The 8,481-nt window shown below is 38.8% G+C and overlaps 1 pseudogene across 1 annotated transcript; it reads right to left on the bottom strand.

Annotated features, from left to right (window-relative positions):
• Positions 1-2,621: 2,621 nt before the first annotated feature.
• On the bottom strand, positions 2,622-3,311 carry LOC311606443 (zinc finger CCHC domain-containing protein 9-like; annotated as a pseudogene). Its single transcript has one exon. The product of its transcript is annotated as a zinc finger CCHC domain-containing protein 9-like (transcript).
• Between the last annotated feature and the right edge of the window lie 5,170 nt (positions 3,312-8,481).

An 8,481-nucleotide genomic window follows, 5' to 3' on the forward strand; every position in this document is an offset into this window, starting at 1 on the left:
TGTTTCTTCTGTATTTATTTTGTAGAATAGTTAAAGGTGCTTGGTATTAGTTTTTATTTGAAAGTCTGGTAGAATTCTGGGCAAAAACCACCTGGCCCGGGGCTTTCTTTGGTTGGTAGATTTTTAATGATCACTTCTATTTCCTTAGGTGTTATAGGAGTTTTAAACTTGTTTACCTGATTTTGATTTAACTTTTATAAGTGGGATGTATTTATCAAAAAAATTGTCTATTTCATTTAGATTTTCCAGTTTTGTAGAATACCAGCTTTTGAGTAAGACCTAATCATTCTTTTGATTTTTCTCAGTGTCTGTTGTCATGTATCCCTTTTCATTTCTGACATTTTTAGTTTGTATATTGTCTCTCTGCCTTTTAGTTACTTTGGCTAAGGTTTATCTATCTGCTTGATTTTTTCAAAGAACTAGCTCTTGGTTTCATTGATTCTTTGTGTTGTTGTCTTTGTTTCTTTTTTATAGATTTATTTATTTATTGTATATGAGTGCTTTATCTGCAGAAGAGGGCATCATATCACATTATAGATGGTTGTGAGCCACCATGTGGTTTCTGGGAATTGAACTCAGGACCTCGGGAAGAACAGGTGGAGCTCTTAACCACTGAACCATATCTCCAGCCCTCTCTGTGTTTCTAACTAATTGATTTTTTCCCTGAGTTTTGCTTATTTTCTGACATCTACTTCTCTTAGGTATGTATTCTTCTTTTTGTTCTAGAGACTTAGGTATTCTTTTAAGTTGTTAGTATGAAAACTCTCCAATTCCTTTATGAAGGCACTTAATGCTTGAACTTTCTCCTTAGCACTGCTTTCATTTTGTCCCATAAGTTTGGATATGTTATGTCATCATTTTCTTGAATTTTAGCAAGTCCCTAAATTCTTTCAATATTTCTTCCCTGACTCAGTAGTTATTGAGGAGAGAGTTGTTAAGTTCCCATGAGTTTGTAGGAATTTTGTTTTTTCTGTTGTTAAAGTTCAGCTTAAATCCATAGTGATCTGATATTTAAGGGGTTATTTCAATTTTCTTGTATATGTTGAGGCTTCTTTTGTGGATGAGTATAAAGTCAATTTTGTAGAAGATTTGAAGAGGTGCTGAGAAGAAAGTATATTCTTTTGTGGTTAGGTGAAATGTTTTGTAGCTATCTGTTAGGTCCATTTGATTAATAATGTCAGTTAGTTTTGTTATTTCTGTTTAGTTTCTCTGTAAATGACCTGTCCCTTGGTGAAAGTGGGGTGTTGAAGTCTCCCACTATTAACATGTAGGGTTCAATGTGTGATTTAAGCTTTAATAATGTTTCTTTTGTAAATGTGACTGCCTTTGTATTTGGGGCATAGGTCTTCAGAATCTTGGTGTATTTTTCATTTGATGAGTATTAAGTGTCCTTCCCCATCTCTTTTGATTAATTTTGGTTGAGGCTCTATTTTATTAGATGCTAGAATGGCTACTCCAGCTTGCTTCTTCTGTTCTTGGAAAACAAGACCTGAAAATGGATATAGATAAATAGGGAAAATGCAAACTGAGGGAATCTTCAAGATAGAAAACTTAGAGAAGAGACCAGGTACTACAGACAAATATCACCAACAGAATGCAGGAGATGGAGGAGAGGATCTAAGGCATAGAAGATACAATTGAAGAAATTTATACATCAGTAAAAAAAGTCAAATCTAGAACATTATGACATAAAAATCTAAGAAATATGAGAAAATATGGAAAGATGACACCTAATAAAAATAGGAATAGAAGGAGGAGGAGGAGACAACTCTAAGTTCCTATGCCCAGAAAATATTTTCAACTAAACCATTGAAGAAATCTCCCCCAACCTGAAGGAAGAGCTGCCTATAAATATACAAGAAGCCTACAAACACCAAATAGATTGCAACAAAGAAGAAAATATTCCTGCTGCATAATAATCACAACACTAAATGTATATAATAAAGAAAGAACATTGAAAGCAACAAGGTAAAAAGGCCAATTCACATATAAAGGCAGATCTATCAGAATTACACCTGACTTCTCAACAGAGACTCTAAAAGCTGGAAAGACCTGGGCAGATATCTCATAAATAGCAAGAGACCGTACATGTCAGTCACATAATATTTTTGTGAGAACATATAAATAAGTTTCTATTACAGTAAGTGGATACTCTGAATTAAGAATGCATAACAAAACATTTATTCACAAACTCAAAGCTATGTGCTTTTCTTAGAGGTGGTCAATTTTGATTCATAATTTACATTTATAAAAATGATTGCCACAATCAAGAATACAGCTCCTTAGTTATGTCTAAGTTCTGTCTGTTAAAATATGTTCTTAGGCAGACTTCCTATAATCTCAGTACTCAGGACACTGAGGCAGGATTACTAGTGTGAAACCAACCTCGGCTACATAGAATCTGTCTCAAATATGGACACACACACACACACACACACACACACACACACACACACACACAAACGGGGGTCGGGGGAGAGAGAGAGAGAGAGAGAGAGAGAGAGAGAGAGAGAGAGAGAGAGAGAGAGAGAGAACAAATGATCATCCTGTACTCCTTGATAGACAGAATGTAGACATCTTGCCCCCACTAAGATCAGACTTTGTGATACAGGCTTGGCTCCATAGGCACCCAGTTCAAACCTCTAAAGACCTACTTTGGAAAGTAACAGTGAGGTGATAATTAACAAGAATACCAATTCTTATAAAAATTAACGACTTTGGGTACTTTTGTCTTAGGTTTCTGTGGTTTGGGCACATTGTAAACTTCTACATAGTCTGCACTCATTCCCTTTGCATAGTGACCAACTATGATAGTTCTATCTGAATTCTGATTTCAAGGCAATCTTTCTTAAAATGTTCCACAGAGTCACAAAGACGGTAGCCATCACCATCAGCACAGACTCCTTTGTATTATCAGGGCAGGACCTGGACAGGTGTCCCATTTTGCAAAACATTTTGCAACAGGAAATTCACTGAGAGGAGGGTCTACACTGACTCTGCACTTGGTGGTTTCATGCTCTGTGTTCCTGCAGCAGTAATAGATGGCAGTGCCCATGTCCTGACTTTCTGGAACAGCTGGGCAGGTTTTTCTTTGCCACTTGTCTTTTTCATTGTCTTCCTTCCTGTTGCCTGTCTTTCTTTAAGGCCACTGCAATTTCTTCCTTCATTTCCTGGCTGTCTGTTGCTATTATCTCTTCATTGTGAAGTATTTGTGAGTTCTGTTTCAGGTATTCCATGAATCCATTCACATCTTCATTCAAATACTCTTTTTTCTTTTTATCGTTTTTATGTTTTGCTTGAGGTGCGTCATTTTTAAGGGATTGTCAACTGATCTGATGTTGTTTGTGCTTTGAAAAGTTTGGTTTGCTCTCTCTGCAGACCCCTTTTTCATGTCCTCCCATGATACTTCATGCAAGGGTCTCTTACTATTTGAGGTAGTAATTATAGCCTACTTGGTCGTGGTTTCATCAGAGATACTTTACCAATCTCGTGTGAAGAAACTGAAGGGAAAAAAATCACATCGTCATCTCATTAAGTGCAGAAAGCTTTTGATAAAATTGAACACCTCATCTTGGTAAAAGTCTTGGAGAGATCAGAAATACAAGGCCCATCTCTAAATATAATGGAGGCAATATAAAGCAAAGTGATAGTCAACATCAAGTCAAATGGAGAGAAACTCAAAGCAATTTCATTAAAATCAGGAACAAGACAAGGCTGCCCACTCTCTCCATATCTCTTCAATATAGTACTTGAAGTTCTAGCTAGAGCATTTACTACTAAAGGAGATCAAGGGGATACAATTTGGAAAGGAAGAAATAAAAGTACCACTATTCACAGATGATCTGATAGTACACATAAGTGGGCCCCCCAAAATTCTACTGGAGAACTCCTACAGCTGATAAACACCTTCAGCAAAGTGGCTGGATAAAAAATTAACTTAAAGTATCAAGTCTCTTCTTGGTAGCCTGCTATCCTTCCTCTGAGTGCCACCAGGTCTCCCCCTCCAGGGGGCATAGTCAAATATGAGGCACCAGAGTACGTGTGAATGTCATACTCCACTCTCCACTCAACTGTGGAGAATGTCCTGTCCATTGGCTAGATCTGGGTAGGGGTTTGAAGTTTATGGCCTGTATTGTCCTTGGCTGGTGCCATAGTTTGATCATGACCCCTGGGCCCAAATCTGCCTATTATAATGTTCATCTTGTATGTTTCTAGGACCCTCTGGATCCTTCTACTTTGCTATTCTCCCATGCTTCTCTCATCTAGCGCCCATTAGGAAGTCCCCCTCAGGCACTGTCATAGGGGAGGGGAGTAAGGGGAAAATGGGAGGGAGGGAAGAATGGGAGGATACAAGGGATGGGATAACCATTGAGATGTAACAAGAATAAATTAATAAAAAAATAAAATAAATTTTAAAAAATTTCAGCTAAAAAAATTAACTTAAAAAAAAGTAGCCCTTCTGTATACAAACAATAAGCAGGCAGAGAAAGAAATTAAGGAGACCACACTCTTTAAAATAGCCACAAACTATATAAAATATCTTGATGTAACTCCAATAAAGCAAGTGAATGGCCTCTGTATGACAAGAACTTTAAGTCTTTGAAGAAAGAAACTGAAGAAGATGAAAAGATTTCCCATGCTCATGGATCAGTAGGATTAACATAGTAAATATGACCATCTTACCAAAAGCAATCTACAGATTTAATGCAACTCCCATCAAAATAACAATATAATTCTTTGCAGATCCTGAAAGAGAAATATTCTACTTTGTATGGAAAAACAAAATACCCTGGATAGTGAAAATGATCCTGCACAATAAAACAGCTTCTGGAGGTATTACCATCCCTCATTTCAAGTTGCACCTCAGAGTAATAGTAATAAAAACTATAAAAACTGCATGGTATTGACATAAAAATAGACAAGCTTACCTATGGAATTGAACAAAAGACCCAGAAATAAGCCCACACACCTATGGACACTTGATTTTTGACAAAGATCAAACAATACAATGAAAAAAGAAAACATATTCAACAAGTAATGTTGGTCTGACTGGATGTCAGGATGTAGAATAATGCAAATAGATCCATATTTATTACTTTGCACAGCATGTAAGTACCAGTGGATCAAAAATCTCAACACAAAACCAGATACACTAAATCAAATAGAAGAGAAATTGGGGAGTAGCCTTGAACATATTGATACAAGAGACAACTTTATGTACACAGCACCAACAGCTCAGACACTAACAGCAACAGTTAATAAATGGGATCTCATGAAACTGAAAAGCTTCTGCAAGGCAAAGGACACTCTCAATAGGACAAAAAGGGAAAAGCTCTTCCCCAATCCTATGTCTGATAGAGGAGTACCATCCAATATATATAAAGAACTCAAGAAATTAAACACCAACTAACCAAATAATCCAATTTTTAAATGGGGTATAGAGGTAAACTGATAATTCTCAACAGAGGAATCTTGAATGCCCAAGAAGCACTTAAAAAAGGATGCCCAGGAGTGGCTAAGATCAAAACTCAAGTGACAACACATGCTGTCAAGGATGTGCAGCAAAAGAATACTTTTCCACTGGTGATGTGAGTGCAAACTTACACAACCACTTTGTAAATCAATCTGGTGCTTTCTCATAAAACTGGGAAAATATCTATCTCAAAACCCAGATAAACCACTCCTGGGCATATACCCAATAGATGCTTCATCAAACCACAACGGCATTTGCTCAACTATGTTTGTAGCAGCTTTATTCATAATAACAAGAAACTAGAAACAACCCAGATGTTTCTTAACCAAAGAATGGATAAAGGAAAGATGGTACATTTATACAATGGAATATTACTCAGCTATTAAAAGAAGAAGGACATCATGGAATTTGCAGGCAAATGGATGGAACTAGAAAACATCATCCTGAGTGAGGTAACCCATATCCAGAAAGACACCCATAGTATGTATTCACTCATAAGTGGATCCTTGCCATATAGTACAGGATAACCAAGCTACAACCCACCGATCCAAAGAAGCCAAGTATCAAGGAGGGCTCCAGGGAGGGTGCTTGAATTTCATTAAGAATGGGAAATAAAATAGACATCAGAAGTGGAGGTAAAGAGGCAACTGGGTGAGGGAGGGGGTGAAGAAGGGAAGAAGGTGGTGAGTCATGTGTGGGGAGAATGAGAATGAGGGTGAGAAGACTGAGAGAGAGAAGGCAACTTGGTGTTGGGGCATCTATGGGACAAGCTGAAGACTGGAGATTGGGGAGGCTCCTGGGAAGATATGGGCCTGACCCTAGCTGAGACTCCTAGCAGTATCCTACTGAGACTTATGTGGCCACATCCTGGTGCCAGGCAAGACTTCCAGTGGAGAGAGGGGGTACACTAACCCACCCACAAACCCCTTGACCCAAAATTTGTCCTGCCTACAAGATGTGCAGTGATGAATGATGGAACAGAGATTGGGGGAATGGTCAACCAATGACTGGCCCAACTTGAGACCCACCCTATGGGAGAGACTCAACCCCTGACACTATTAATGATACTCTACTATCCTTACAGGTAGGGACTTAGCACAACTGTTATCTGAGAGCCTTCATCAAGCAGATAATGGAAACAGATGCAAGGACCCACAGCCAACCATTGGGAAGAACTCAGGGAGTCTTGTGGAAAAGTTAGGGGAAGAATTGAGGGAGATGGAGGGGTCAAGGACAGCACAAGAAGATCTGCATAGCCAACTAACTTAGGCCTATAGGGGCTCATAGAGTCTGAACCACCAACCAGAGAACAGGCCCCCTCTGCATATGAAACCAATGGGCTGTTTGGTCCTCAACTGAGTCCCCTAACAATTGGAGTGAGGGCTGTGTCTGACTTGGACTCTGTTGCCTCCCATTTGATCCAATTTCTCTAGCAGGGCTTCCTTGTCTTGCTTCAGTGAAAAAGTCCTGATGTGACTTGATGTGCCAGGGTGAGTTGGTGCCAGGAGGTGGGGGTATAGGGGAAGTGGGTAGTAGGATGGGACTGGGAGTAGAGGAGGGGGTAGGGCTCTGATTGAGATATAAAATGAACAAAAATACATTAATGGAAAATATGCTTTCTATAGATGATAATGGTATCATAAGAAAAGATATTTATCATTTTAAATGTCTGCATTGTTTATGCCAATACACTTTCTCAATCTTGTCATTGCATTTTCCCCAAAAACTTGATTATATACACACTTGATTAAAACACATATTGTAGAAATATGTTATATTCATGTATTATTTATCAAATAAACATATAAGAAGACTCACTCCCTCAAAACCTACTGAGCCCACTTAGTGCTACCTGTATATGTATGTGGGTAAGGCCATCTGCTGGACCTTAGATAGCCCTGTAGGGGCTGCATACATGAAGAAAATTTATTCTTTCTTGTCCCGGTAGTGTCAGTTACCAATAGCTTCTCCTCTAGGTGTGTGCTTTATGAGCCCTTTTGATTTACACACTGGTATTTGGGTTGGCTTGCTTGATCTCTTACTGGACTCATGTGTGCAGTCACAGCTTCTACAGGTTCCATTTGTGCAAAGACCCAAATGCCCCTAGCAAATACTGTTACCCTGTAGTCATCGACTGCCTGTCTCTTATGGTCTCTCTACTTCTTCCTGGATGATTTCTGATCCTTGTGGGATGGAGTATGCTATAGATGTCTCATTAGTGAGGAACACATCACACTCTCTTATTCTATGCATGCTGAGCAGTTGTTAGTGTCTGTATTAATCATCATCTACTGCAAAAAGAATCTCTCTAATGAGGATTGAGAGCCACACTAATTTATGGGCACAAAGATAAAATCTTAAGGAGTGGTTTATTACTAAGTCCATTTAGGAGAATAATAGCATTCAGTTCTCCCTTTTAGTCCATGACAAGATAGCTGCTGGTTTTGCCCAGTTACTGTTACTAGACATGAATTACATTTGTGAAGCAGGCTCTAAGTCTAATGAGGAAGTGGTAGTGGTTGGTTATTCCTGTAACCTTCATGACATTATTGTATCAGTGGATGTGTCTTTCCAGGCCAATAGCTAAAACTGGTGTTTTAGCTTGCTGATTAATTTTCTCCCTAAGTGCTTACATAGCAACTTCAAGCTGGGGATATATTTTAGTGGTAGAATGCTTGTCTAGCACATATGAGGTTCTGAGTTCATTTATTAGCACTGCCAAAGGGAGAAAACTCAACCAACCAACCAACCAACCAGCCAGCCAGCCAGCCACTGACATACCTCAGTAAAACATTTGCTACCATCCTGACGATCTGAACTGAAAGCCCAGATAGAATTCATGTAAAACAGTGGAGGTAGTGAGTTTGTAATCCCTCAGTGTATAAGGAAAGACAGGAAGCGGAGACAGAGTTCCCAGAAGCCAATGGGCTTATACATCATGCACAGGATGGACAAACCAAGAAGGAACTCTGGCTAAAACTAGAAGGAAGGTGAGGACTGACATTTGA

Source organism: Acomys minous (assembly GCF_964271855.1).
Source record: "Acomys minous genome assembly, chromosome: 10".
In the NCBI taxonomy this organism is placed as follows: domain Eukaryota; kingdom Metazoa; phylum Chordata; class Mammalia; order Rodentia; family Muridae; genus Acomys; species Acomys minous.